General features: G+C 37.1%; 1 long non-coding RNA gene across 1 annotated transcript in view; it reads left to right on the forward strand.

Annotated features, from left to right (window-relative positions):
- Positions 1-12,946, forward strand: part of LOC307179731 — an 87,497-nt gene that overhangs the window by 45,095 nt on the left and 29,456 nt on the right. Inside the window, exon 3 of the long non-coding RNA XR_013825529.1 lies at positions 1,480-1,573. This is a non-coding gene — a long non-coding RNA (uncharacterized lncRNA). The remainder of the gene's footprint in view (positions 1-1,479; positions 1,574-12,946) is intronic.

Genomic DNA, 12,946 nt, shown 5'->3' on the forward strand with positions numbered 1-12,946 from the left:
TTGTCTCTACTAGACTTTGGATTGCATTATAATGTGAAATCATTTAATTGCTAGCGTTTATCTACTTTTGGAAAATAGGGTTCTGAATCCCAGGCTGCTGAAGGGAATTGCCTGTGGTATAGTCAACTATTTTTAACAGTAGCCAAGACAAGAATTCAGATCTCCTGCTGGCCATCCCAGGCTTAATGATTCACCTTTGGTAGACATGGCTCTTGCACTGGATTGCACACAAGTTGACAAGCAGTCCAGAAAAGTTTTGAACAGATTGTCCTCAGGCCATTTATGTCCTCAAGTACGAATTCACTGAGTATCTTTTGCTAACAAGAGATGAATGTGAGGGGAGTAAGTTTCCTCAAGATTCTAGAGAAATCTGTGGATATACCAAGGCCTGCTACCACATTCCAAACAGCTTTGTCTGAAGGCTTCATTTCTTACTGAGGTAACCTGGACATCTTTTCTGGAGGAACACCTAAGAAAGGCTACCATTCTGGAGAATTCTGGGGTTTGCAAAGAATATCTGCAGTGTTGTGGAAACTCTGATTTCCAGCTGAACTCCCACAGAACTTCCTGGAGTTCTGAGCCTTATTTTAAAATAGCACATGGCAAAGAGAAAAGTGTAGGCACAGTCTCTTTTTTAAAAAAGAGCTAAGCAATATAAGAAATAAAAAAGGGAGGAGAATCTATAAAGAATTTTGAAAACGAAATATGAAATCTCCGTGCAATGGAAATATTTAGAGTAAAAGACACAGAGAATGTAGTTCAAATAGGACTTGGGGTGGGAAATGAGTAAGGCTAAATAAAAAATAAATTGAGTACAGATGAATGAGATAGCATCACTTAGTGATTACAATCGCAAATTCTAAAGACAGACTGACCTGACTTTGGGTCCCAGCTTGGTCGTTCATTAGATATGTAGCCTTAGGAATATTACTTAAGACCCTTTCACCCAAGTTTTTCATTCGTTAAAGTAAGAGATGAACAAACCGATCTCATAGTTGTTCATGAAACTTTTCAATGACCTGAAGTGTGTACAAGCTAAATATGAAGCCTGGTACAGATTAAGTGCGCAATAAATCTCAGTTAAAGTTATCTAGAAATACAGTAATCAGAGTCTGAAAGAAAGTGAAAAGAAGGGGTAATTTATTTGGTGGACAGTAGCAGGAAGCAATTTAGATATAAGAAATATTATGGAAAAATGCCAAAAGGTATGGTGGCCATATTATCTGAAAAAATAAATTAGCACACATAGCTTGAGAGTGGGAGAGATGACCGCTATTGGGATTGCCGTAGGAAGTCCAGGAAAGGCCATCTCTACACGAAAAGTGTGAATTAAATTTACAAAAGAGAAAATTCTTCTGCTAAAAGCTATGAGAAATTAACATCTTTCCTTAGGCTATAATTTTGAGCTAGAGCCAACTGTAAATTACTTAAAGTTTCATAAATTAATGTGGTTCTTTCTTCTTCTCTTTGCATTTGTAGATGCACAGAGTTTGATCATGTGACTACTTGTTAATTTTCACCAAAAGTACTTAATGGAGAAGAGATGAAAAGTCAACTAGTCTTGATTTGCCAGGTGAGTGTAATGGCTGCCGAGGAGAAAACAGTCACTGCGGCTTCCCCATCAGTGTGAGCCTAGATTCCAGTGATGTCCTTAGAGACTATGCCTGTAGCTTGGTTCTGCCCCAGGTGCATGTGCCCAATTTCATGAAATGAAGACTTCTGGGGCTTATAAAGAACAGTTGTCTCCCCTTATCCATGGTTTCCCTTTCCTCGGTTTCATTTACCTGTGGTCAACCATGGTCCAACAATGTTAAATGAAAAATTCCAGAAATAAACAATTCGTAACTTTTAAATTGGATGCCATTCTGAGCAGTGTGATGAAGTCTCCTGAAGTCCAGATCCATTCCCCCAGGATGTGAGTCATCCCTTTGTCCAGCGTACCGCATCAATCTCTTTAGCCTTCTCAGTTATCAGATTGACTGTGGACTGTCGCTATCACAGTGCTTGTGTTCAGGTAACCCCTGTTTTACTCAACAGCCCTAAAGCACAAGAGTAGTGAGGCTGGCAATTCAGATATGCCAAAGAGAATCTGAAAAGTGCTCCTTTTAAGTGAAAAGGTGAAAGTTCTTGGTTTAATAAGGACAGAAAAAAGTTGTATGCCGAGGTTGCCAAGATCTACAGTGAGAACAATTCTTTTATCCATGAGATTGTGAAGAAGGAAAAAGAAATTTGTGCTAGTTTTGTTTCCCCTCAAACTACACAAGTTATGGTTACAATGTGTGGTAAGTGCATAGTTAAGATGTAAAAGGCATCAAGTTTGTACAATCAGATATTTTGAGAGAGAGAGATCACATTCACATAACTTTTATTACAGTATATTGTTATAATTGTTCTATTTTGTTATCAGTTTTAATCTCTTACTGTGCTTAATTTATAACAAACGTGATCATACATATGTATGTACAGGAAAAAAACATAGTATATATAGGGTTTGATACTATCAGTGGTTGCAGGCATCCGCAGGGGGTCTTGGAATGTATGCCCCATAAGGGGAGACAACTGTATAAGCATTGTGCCAGGAGCCAGAGGTGCAAAGAGCAATGAATAATAGTGAGGAGGTATTAAACAAATGTGGTGCCAGGGAGAAAATAAACATTAAAAAAAATAATCTTACATATAAAATATACATAAGGAGAGCTTTGTAGCTTAATTGTGAAAAAAGTCATCACTGAGGAGTAACTTATTGCTGAGACCTAAATGACAAGAAGGAGCCTGACGCTCCAAGATTGAAAGGAATGATGTTCTAGGCAGAAAGTACCAAGGCTGTTTGTGTGTTTGAGAGACAAAAAGTTGAGCCTACGGAAATGAATTAGTTAAAGGAAAAAAATTATTTATTAGTTAAGGCCGTGTATGAGTTAATATTAATTAAGCAGAGTGTATTAATTTATTATTATTAGTTTATTACAGCTTGCCATATGTTGATGTTATATAGATTGATACTGTATCAGCTCACTTTAATGTAGGAAATGTATGATAGCATTCTTCCTATTTCATCCCTCCAATCCTTTGTGCTATTGTTGTCATGTACTTTCCTACTACATATTTATACATGCCACAATATTATTTTTCTTTAAAAATCAATTTTTGTTTCAAATAATTTAGAAAGAGGAAAAAAACCCCAATGTAAATATTTACCATTTCCTAAACCCATTGATTCTTTTTATGGATCCAAATTTCTAACTAATATAATTCTTCATAAGCCTGAAGAATTTCATTTAGCATCTATTGTAGTGTAACGTGTTGATAAAAATCCTCAACAAGGGAAGAATAGAAGAGAGTATCCTCAAACAGATAAGCACATACAAAAATCTTACATAACATACATAAAGGTAAAAAACTGAATGCCTGATCTATACTGTTGGGTGCAAGGCATAGATATTCACTCTTACATCTTCTACTCAACATTGTACTGCAGGTTGTAAACAGTGCAGTTAGGCAAGAAAAAAGTAAAGACATCCTGATTGGAAAAGAAAAAATAAAACTGTCTTGATTCACAGACAACAGGATCATCTATGTGGAACACCTAAGGAATCAAAATAAAAGATGTGAAAACTAATAAGTGAACTTAGCAACTTGAAAGATACAATGGACATATACAAAGTCAAAAACTGGAATTAAAAAAACTGCACTATTTAAAATATCAATAAAACAGGGAATACTTAGGTATAAATCTAACAAAATATTGTAAGATTTGTATGCTGAAAGCTGCAAAACATTGGTGAGAAAAACTAATGACACAAATATGAAGAGAGCTCTATTGGTGATCAGGGGTAACAAATCTTAATATTGTTAAGAGGGCAGTTGTCCCCAAATTCATCTATAGATTCAGAGTAAAGCCAATCAAAGCCCAGAATTTTTTTTTCCTAGAAGTTGACAAGGTGATTCTATAGTTTTCATGAAAATTCAAAGGATGAAGAATAACTAAAAAATTTTGTAAGACCAAAACATAAGTATTTCCACTTCTGTGAAGATGGAGTAGATATACTTTTTCCTATTCCTCTGACTAAGTACAGCTTAAAATTGCACATTATATATGAAACAAACATATAATGACTCAAAGGTGGAGAGAAGACACTGGCTAAGGATTTTGGAACATGAGGAATTAATGGTAGTGAGTTTTATTGCTTTTCTTTTTGCCTTATATACTCCATACTTGAAGATGAAGAAACTGGCAACCAATAAATGCCACAGTCACGGGGGAAGTGGGAAGCACAGAAACCAATGACAGTAAAAACCAAAGGACCAGAAAAGGGGCAGCCTAACAAGAGAGAAAACTTTTAGGAAAAAACCACTCTATTATAGTCAAACACCACACACAAAACAACAAAAAACAAACTCTGACCTTTCCATAAAAGTTTTAAAGTTTGATGTAGTCTCATTTGTCTATTTTTGATTGTTTTACCTGTGCTTTTGGTGTCATATCTAAGAAATCATTGCCAAGTCCAATGTCATGCTTTTCCCTTATGTTTTATGTGATGGGTTTTATAGTTTTACATCTTATGTTCAGTTCTTTAATGTATTTGAGTTAATTTTTCTATGTGGTATAATGTAAGAGTCCATCTTCATACTTTTGCATGTGGATGCCTAGTTTTTCCAGCACCATTTGTTGAAGAGACTGTCTTTTCCCCACTGAGTGGTCTTGGCACCCTTATGAAAGATCATTTGTCCGTATACATGAGGGTATATTTCTGAACTCTTTATTCTATTTCACAGGTCTATTTGTCTATCTTTATGCCAGTATCGGACTGTTTTGATTACTGTAGCTTTGTCATATGTTTTGAAATGAGCAAGTGTGACTCCTCCAACATTGTTCTTCTTTTTCAAAATTGTTTTGGCTATTTGGAGTCCTTTGAGATTTAATATTAGTTTTTGCATAAATTTATTTCTGTAAAAAATGCCATTGGGATTTTGATAGGAATTGAATTGACTCTATAGATTGCTTTGGGTAGTAGGGACATTTTTAACAATATTAAGTCTTCCAGTCCATAAACATGGAATGTCTTTCCATTTATTTGTCTTTTTAAATTTCTTTCAGGAATGTTTTATAGTTTTCATTGAGCAACTTTATGTTCTTTACAGTTATTTCTTTTTTTAAATAAATTTATTTATTTATTTATTTTTGGCTGCATTGGGTCTTTGTTGCTGTGCACAGGCTTTCTCTAGTTGCTGTGAGTGGGGGCTACTCTTCCTTGCAATGCATGGGCTTCTCATTGCAGTGGCTTCTCTTGCTGCGGAGCACAGGCTCAAGGTGTGCAGGCTTCAGTAGTTGTGGCATGCGGGCTCAGTAGTTGTGGCTCATGGCCTCTAGAGCGCAGGCCCAGTAGTTGTGGCACATGGACTTAGTTGCTCTGTGGCATGTGACATCTTCCCTCTTTACAGTTATTTTAAACCTTTGTCAGGCAGCTCACAGATCTGTGTATCTTTAGAGTCAGTTTTTGGAATTTTATTATGTTCCTTGACTGACCCAATGTTTCCCTATTTGTATGCCTCTTAAGTTTTTTCTGGGTTTGGGGCATTTGAAAAAACAATCACCTCTCCAAGTCTTTGCTCAGTGGTTTCATACAGGGAAAGATCTTCACCATCACCCCAGTTGGAGGTTCTAGGACCTCTCAAACTTTATCGTACTCACCCTGGCATCTCCCTCAACTTCAGTGTCTTGCTCATATCTGTTTTCAGCAGCTCCCAAACTCTAGCAGTGGTCCCTTCAGCACTATGAGTCGGACAAGACAGAAACTAGTCACTTGGGAAGCCCCCAGAGAAGCCAGAATGTTAGACTGATGATCCACTGTTCTCATCCTGAAGGAGGAGCCCTGGTGCAGAAGGTTTCCTCCCACTTGCTCATGCAATTTTGCATAAGGGAGAGGGGAACGAATGACCATGCCAAATGCCACAAGGTTTCCTACTCCTTGTGTTGGAATCCATTCTTGGTTTACAGTGTCCTGGATGCTGTAACTTCTCAACTGGTCTCTAGAGTTCTCAGAGAGGTATTGTGATTCATATATTGTTGTTAACTTTTTGTCTCTGTGGGGGAAGGAGGGCCTGTAGTTTACTAGTACATCACGTGGCTAATGTCACTTGATTAATTAATTTTTTACCAAGATGTGAAGGCAATTTAATGGAGAAACCGTAGTCTTTTCAACATAAGGTGCAGCAACAATTAATCACCCAAAAGGAAAAAAGAAACTTTGATCCATACATAAAGTTAATTCAAAAGCAACCATAGACCTAAATGTGAAATTTAGAAACTATAAATGCAACTAACTGCAGTATATGACTTCTTGATAATACCATTTATATGGACATTTAAAGGTCCTAGGAGAGTCAAAGCATCTTGAAAAACAGAAACAATGTTTGAATACTCACATTACCTTACTTTGTGATTTAATATAAAGGTACTATAATCAAGGTAGTATGGTACTGGTTTAAGGATAGGTAAGTAGACCAAAGGAACCTAATGGAAAGTCAAGTAATAGATCCACACATAATTTTTTGACAAAGTTGCTATTGTTCTCTAGTGTGGAAAGAAAAATCTTATTATCAATCTTATTGTTTAAGTGGATATCTTTACAGAAAAAAAGTGAACCTTGACCTGTATTTCACAGTATACAGAAATCTCAACTGAAGATGGATTATAGACCTAAATATAAAAGCTTAAAATATAAAGCTCTTTGCTTCCTGGAGATTATCTTTGCTACATTGAAGTAGACAGATTGCTTAGAATATAGACATCACTAACAATAAATGAAACACTTGAGAGATCGGATTTCATCAAAATTAATAAACATTTGTTCATCAAAAGATATTGTTAAGAAAATGAAAAGGCAAGGCACAGATGGGGAGAAAATATTCAAAATAGACATATGACAGAAGGAACTCATATCGAGATTGTACAAATCAAAACTTTTACAAATAAATAACAAAAAGCAAGCAACTCATTAAAAGTAAGAAAAATATGAAAATAGATCCTTCAAAAAAAAAAGGACGTACAAATGGTCAGTGAACACGTAAAACATACTCAACATCTTTAGTCATTATGGAAATGCAAATTAAAACTACAGTGATTACCAGTACATACTGATTAGAATTTCTGAATTTAAATTGACTACAAATTTCAATTGTTGAAAAGAACGCAAAGCAACTGGTGCTCTCATACAGTATGGCGGGAATATAAAACAGTACAACTTGAGAAAGTTATTAGCATTTGCTTTTATAGAATTAAACATACATTTATCTTATGGCAGCAGTTTCACTTCTAGTGATTTACCCCAAAGCAGTGAAAGCACGTGTCCATCCAAAGACTGGCGCAAAGATATGTATTGCATTTTTATTCATAATAGCAAAAATTGGGAGTAAGCCAAATGTCCATCAAGAGGAGAATGAATAAATACATTGTGGTATATTCACACAGTGGACTGGTATTCAGCGATAAAAAGGAACAGATTACGGATACACGTGACATTATAGACAAGTCTCAGAAATAGCATGCTGAGCAAGAGAAGCCAGACGCTGAAGGGTGTGTGCTGTTATTCCGTTTTTTTCAGTGGTATCTGTGGTTATTGAAATCCAAATGGTAGTTCATTTGGGTTATGGAGGTGGGGAAGGTAGACTGGAAAGAGGCTTGAAGACACTTGTAGTGTGAGGTCAATGCTGTAGACCTTAATTGGGGTGCTGGTTACATGGGTGTACATGCTTGTGAAAACTTCTCAAACTGTTCACTAAAGACTTGTGTATTTTAAAATCTGTATGTAAGTTTACCTTCCTAAAAAATTTTTAAAGGAAAATAAGAATAGTTTTTAGCAAACAAAAACAAGGTAATCCATGACTAGCAGATGAGCACTCGTGGAAATACCAAAGGTTATTTTTCAGGCAGGTGTAACAGGTGTTGAAGACGTAGTTGAAACCCAGAAGCTGCAGGTAGCAATGTAAGTTGGTACAACTTGAAAAAAAACTGTTCAGACTTATCTATAAAACCAACGACCTGGCAATTCCACATCTCTTTACCTAGGACAGTACATCTGGGATTTTCCATGTGTATCTGCAATTTTCAGGGAAGGTGGGAAATTCAATAGCAAGGTCAGCATATAAGAAGCAGTCCAATCTCTGTTTAGATGGTGGGACTGATGGGCATTAACCTGTGATGGAACCTGGGATCCTGCACAGAGCTGGGAATCAAGGAGGGTGAACCAAGGGTAGGTAGTATGAAGGGAGAACTGCGGCCCCACGCCAGCACCGTGTGGCCTGGCAGGCTGGCCCTAACCACCACAGAAGCACAGCATCCCACTCACGCCAGGGTCCACACAGTCATAGCTCTGGACTCTCCCAGAAACAGATTAACACCTGTAAATCCAAGGCTACGGAAATGCCTCTGGGTAGTCTCACTCTTTCATTTTAATTAAAACTCAATCTGTTCTCTGATAAAACAAAAGAAATCACAACACTGATTACAAGTGGTGCCTTCCTACATGCAGTGTTTCTACCCCAGTCCTTGTCTTTTATTTCCAAAGCATTCAATCAGAGTTTCCTCTGTTCCTTACATTTTCCTGGCACAGCAAGCTCAACAGAGGGTTGAGGTGGAAGGAAGTTAAAGCAAAGTCAAAGGCACCAAAATGAATGAGAAAACAATATAGTGTTTGGGGAATTAAAAGTAATTCAGTCTCACTGGGCTGTCAGCAGTAAAGGGAGCTGGGGTGAGAGTTGAAGCTGGAAAGGTAGGCCAGCCTCAAATTGGAGAAATTTTGCAGATATGCTTGGATTTTCAACTTTTTCTCAAGTGGTCATGGGTTTTTACCACTTCACTCACAGTTACAAAGATTAAAGACTCCAATCACTTTTTTTTAATCTACCTAAGATTTTTTGAAAGGCAAATGCTCTCCAGAAGTTTAAGGATTGTCTCTCTATAAATATATTCACATGAGGACTATATTTTGGAAAACAATGTGGTGTTCTTTTTGTGTTTAATCTGTGCTTGACATAGAGTAGTAAGAAAGGATCCAGTTTCCTCCCATTGGCCCTGGTTCTCATACCATAAGCGTTGACCCAATTACTATCAAGACCATTCTTCACAGACTTCATTATCTACTTCCTTTGCAGGTTTGTGTTGAAATGTTTCAGACTCCACCTAGGGATGCTTTAGTGAAAGTAGGAATTAAGTCTATCTAAAAAGTGAAAAGAAAGCACTTCATTTAATTCCTCTCCTGACCAGCTCATTCACTCTTTCACTAGTTCTTCAACTTCAGAATCTCTAGTACAATGACCTTCCTGTGCTTCTAATCTGTCTATGACCTTTTGTTTCTGTTTCTTTTGCAATTTAGATAAGGCCTGTGGATCATCACTTCAAACTCTCTCTTTCTGTGTCCTTTAGTTTTTCACCCCTTTTTTTTCTTCCCAGTAAAACCCAAATGAACATCTTCACGTCCAGAAGAAGAGGAACAGGAAATGAGGAGTATGGAAAAACAATTAGATAGGAGCCAGCCCAGAAGTAGGAAGCCCACCATGATGGTCTTCCTGTAATCTAAGAAATGAGAAGAGCCTACACGATGGCACGGGGACATAAAGCACTAAGATTAGATTCTAGGAAGTGGAATTGTAAGACTGTTTCTGGCTTTTGCAGCTGGGTAGTGGCCATCTGTTCACTAAGATTGGTAACAGTGAAAGAGTAGACTTTGGTAAAGAGGAGAGAATCTACTTTCGCTAAGAATTGGAAGCCCTTTTGAGGTCTCCAAATAGAGCTTTTCCGGAGTTCAGGAGAGAGTTGTGGGATGCGTAGGTGACTTGGGAGTCATCGGCATGTAAACAGTAACTGCAGCCAGGGGGGTTTAATTAACCTACAAAAGGAAAACGTGTTGAGAGAGAAAAGGAGAAACCAAAGGCCAAAACAGGACGCCATTAAGGAAATGTGCAGAAGCCAAGGGCAAAGAAAGCATCAAAAAATTAAGTAATGAGCTGAAACAATGCTGAGAGGTCAGGAAAGATAAGGATAGAAAATGTCTTTCGGATTTAACAATGAAGAGTTAATTATTGCCTCAGAGAGAATATGTAATCATATTTAAGGCTGGAAACTAAGTTTACAATAGCTTGAGAAGTGAATAGAGCATGATAAAATGGAGAAAACTTAGAAATTGTCATTCAGTAAGCTCAGCTGAAAAGGAAAAGAGGACAGGAAGAGGACAATGCATGGATGAGGCAGTATTTTAAAGGTGATAATTTGAGTATGTTTAGATGTTGATGGGAAAAAACTCGAAGATAAGGAGAAATGGAACATTTAGAATAATATGGAAGAAATAGATGGAGTAAGGATGCTGAGAGGTAGGTGGGGATGGGAGCCAGAGCACAGGCAGTGAGATTATTTGAGACTGAAAAAGATCTTCCTGTTGAACCCTTCTACATTGTTGGTGGGAATGTAAGTTGGTGCAGCCACTATGGAAGACAGTATGGAGGGTCCTAAGAAAACTAAAAATAGAACTACCATATGATCCAGCAATCCCACTATTGTGCATATACCCAGACAAAACTATAATTCAAAAAGATACATGCACCCCTATGGTCATAGCAGCACTATTCACAATAGAAAAAACATGGAAACAACCTAAATGTCCATCAACAGATGAATGGACAAAGAAGATGTGGTACATATATACAGTGGAATACTACTCAGCCATAAAAAAGAATGAAATAATGCCATTTGGAGCAACATGGGTACAACTAGAGATTATCATACTAACTGAAGTAAGTCAGAAAGAGAAAGACAAATACCATATGGTATCACTTATATGTGGAATCTAAAATATGGCACAAATGAGCCTATCTACAAAGCAGAAACAGTCTCACAGACATAGAGAACAGACTTGTGTTGCCAAGGGAGGGGGAGAGGGGGAGGGAAAGGGATGGACTGGGAGTTTGGGGTTGGTAGATGCAAACTATTACATTTAGGATCAGCAAGGTCCTAATATATAGCACAGGGAACTATATTCAATATCCTGTGATAAACCATAATGGGAAAGAATATTAAAAAAAAGAATGTATTTAGGTGTACAACTGAGTCACTTTGCCATACGGCAGAGATAGGCACAATGTTGTTAATCAACTATACTTCAATTAAAAAAAATATTCCCTGTTGCTTTGATTTGAAAGGTAAGGATTAGGGATGAAAACAGATGTAGGCAAGTAGGCTGGTAGGGTCTGGATTGGGAGCAGGGAATAGCTGGAATTTCCTCCCAAAGGCATCTATTTCTTTCTTTTTTCTTTTTTAATTAATACAATTTTTAATTCAAGAAAAACTGCTTTAATTAAAGTTTTGAAACTACATATTGAAACGGCATTCTACATATATGGGGAAACTGATACAAAACATTCAACACTGAGATATATTTTACTAAAATATTTGTATTTTAAAGGAAAACGAATCATTTAGGCATCTAGGCAAAAAGATCAACTCACAAAGAAAAGAAAATGAAATTGTCATCAAGCTTTTAAACAGCCCCCCTTCATGTCAGGAAACGATGGAGTTAAGAAACTCAAAAGAAAGTAAAAAGATAGCAAAGGATTTTATATATTCATCTGTAGTGTGTTGAATAGTGGCCCCAAAAAGATAGGTCCAAGTCCTAACCCCCAGTACCTGTGAATGTGAACTTGTTTGGAAATAGGGTCTTTGCCAATGTAATTAAGTAAAAGATCTCAAGATGACACGATCCTGGATTTAGATCAGGCCCTAACTCCAATAACAAGTATCCTTTAAGAGACATGAAAGAAGACAAAGAGGCACATTAAAAAGAAGGTATTGTGAAGGTGGAGGCAGAGGTTATTTTTATGCTACAACATGCCAGGGAACTCCAAGAGCTACCAAAAATTGGAAGAGGCAAAGAAGGATTTTCTTGTAGAGCTTTGGAAGGAGTGTGGCCCTTCCTGTATCTTTTATATATATATATATATATATATATATATATATATAAAATTATTATTTTTTTTTTGCGGTACGCGGGCCTCTCACTGTTGTGGCCTCTCCTGTTGTGGAGCACAGGCTCCAGACGCGCAGGCTCAGCGGCCATGGCTCATGGGCCCAGCCGCTCCGCGGCATGTGGGATCTTCCCAGACCAGGGCACGAACCCGTGTCCCCTGCATCGGCAGGCGCACTCTCAACCACTGCGCCACCAGGGGAGCCCCTTTTTTAAAGTTAATAAATTAATTTATTTTTACACACACACACACACACACACTGTATTTTATTTTTACAAGAGATAAATAAACTGACACCAAGCATTGTAAATGGATGACCACAACAGAAGCAACAATGATTGCAATTACCAAACACGAAACACACTCATACTATGTCATAATATTGACATTCAGTCCAGTAATCCTCCACTGTAACAGCTCCTTTACTTTGCAGTGAAAATTGATGTGTGTATTTTTTGCCTCTGAGTCCTTGTGGGATTTTTTTTATTATTATTCAAACAGAAAGTCACAAAAATTATAATCATCCTCATCAGTTCACTCAGTCCCATGGCGTTAATTTTTTTTAATCTTGATCTTTTGTTAGCACTTTTATGAATTCATCAGTTTTCCATTAGAGTTCTGAAAATGCTTATTCATTCAGTTCAGCAGTATAGTCAGTTACCAGAAACCTGTACTTGTCAGAGTCTTTACCGTGAATTCCTTGAAGATGAAACCCTTTTGCAGGAACATTTTTGCAAAAGCATCAGAGTACACCCAGAACTGTCTGTAAATAACAAAAGACTTAAAAATGACCACAGTTAAAGATTTGATGAAAATTCATAATAATGCAATTGACAAGGAAATTGAGTTATTTCTGAGATATACATTTTAAAGTAATAACTAGAATTATGACTTATAATATTATACCAGAACATATAAGATTTTTAGAAACTTC

This window comes from Stenella coeruleoalba (genome assembly GCF_951394435.1).
Source record: "Stenella coeruleoalba genome assembly, chromosome: 21".
Taxonomy (NCBI): Eukaryota; Metazoa; Chordata; class Mammalia; order Artiodactyla; family Delphinidae; genus Stenella; species Stenella coeruleoalba.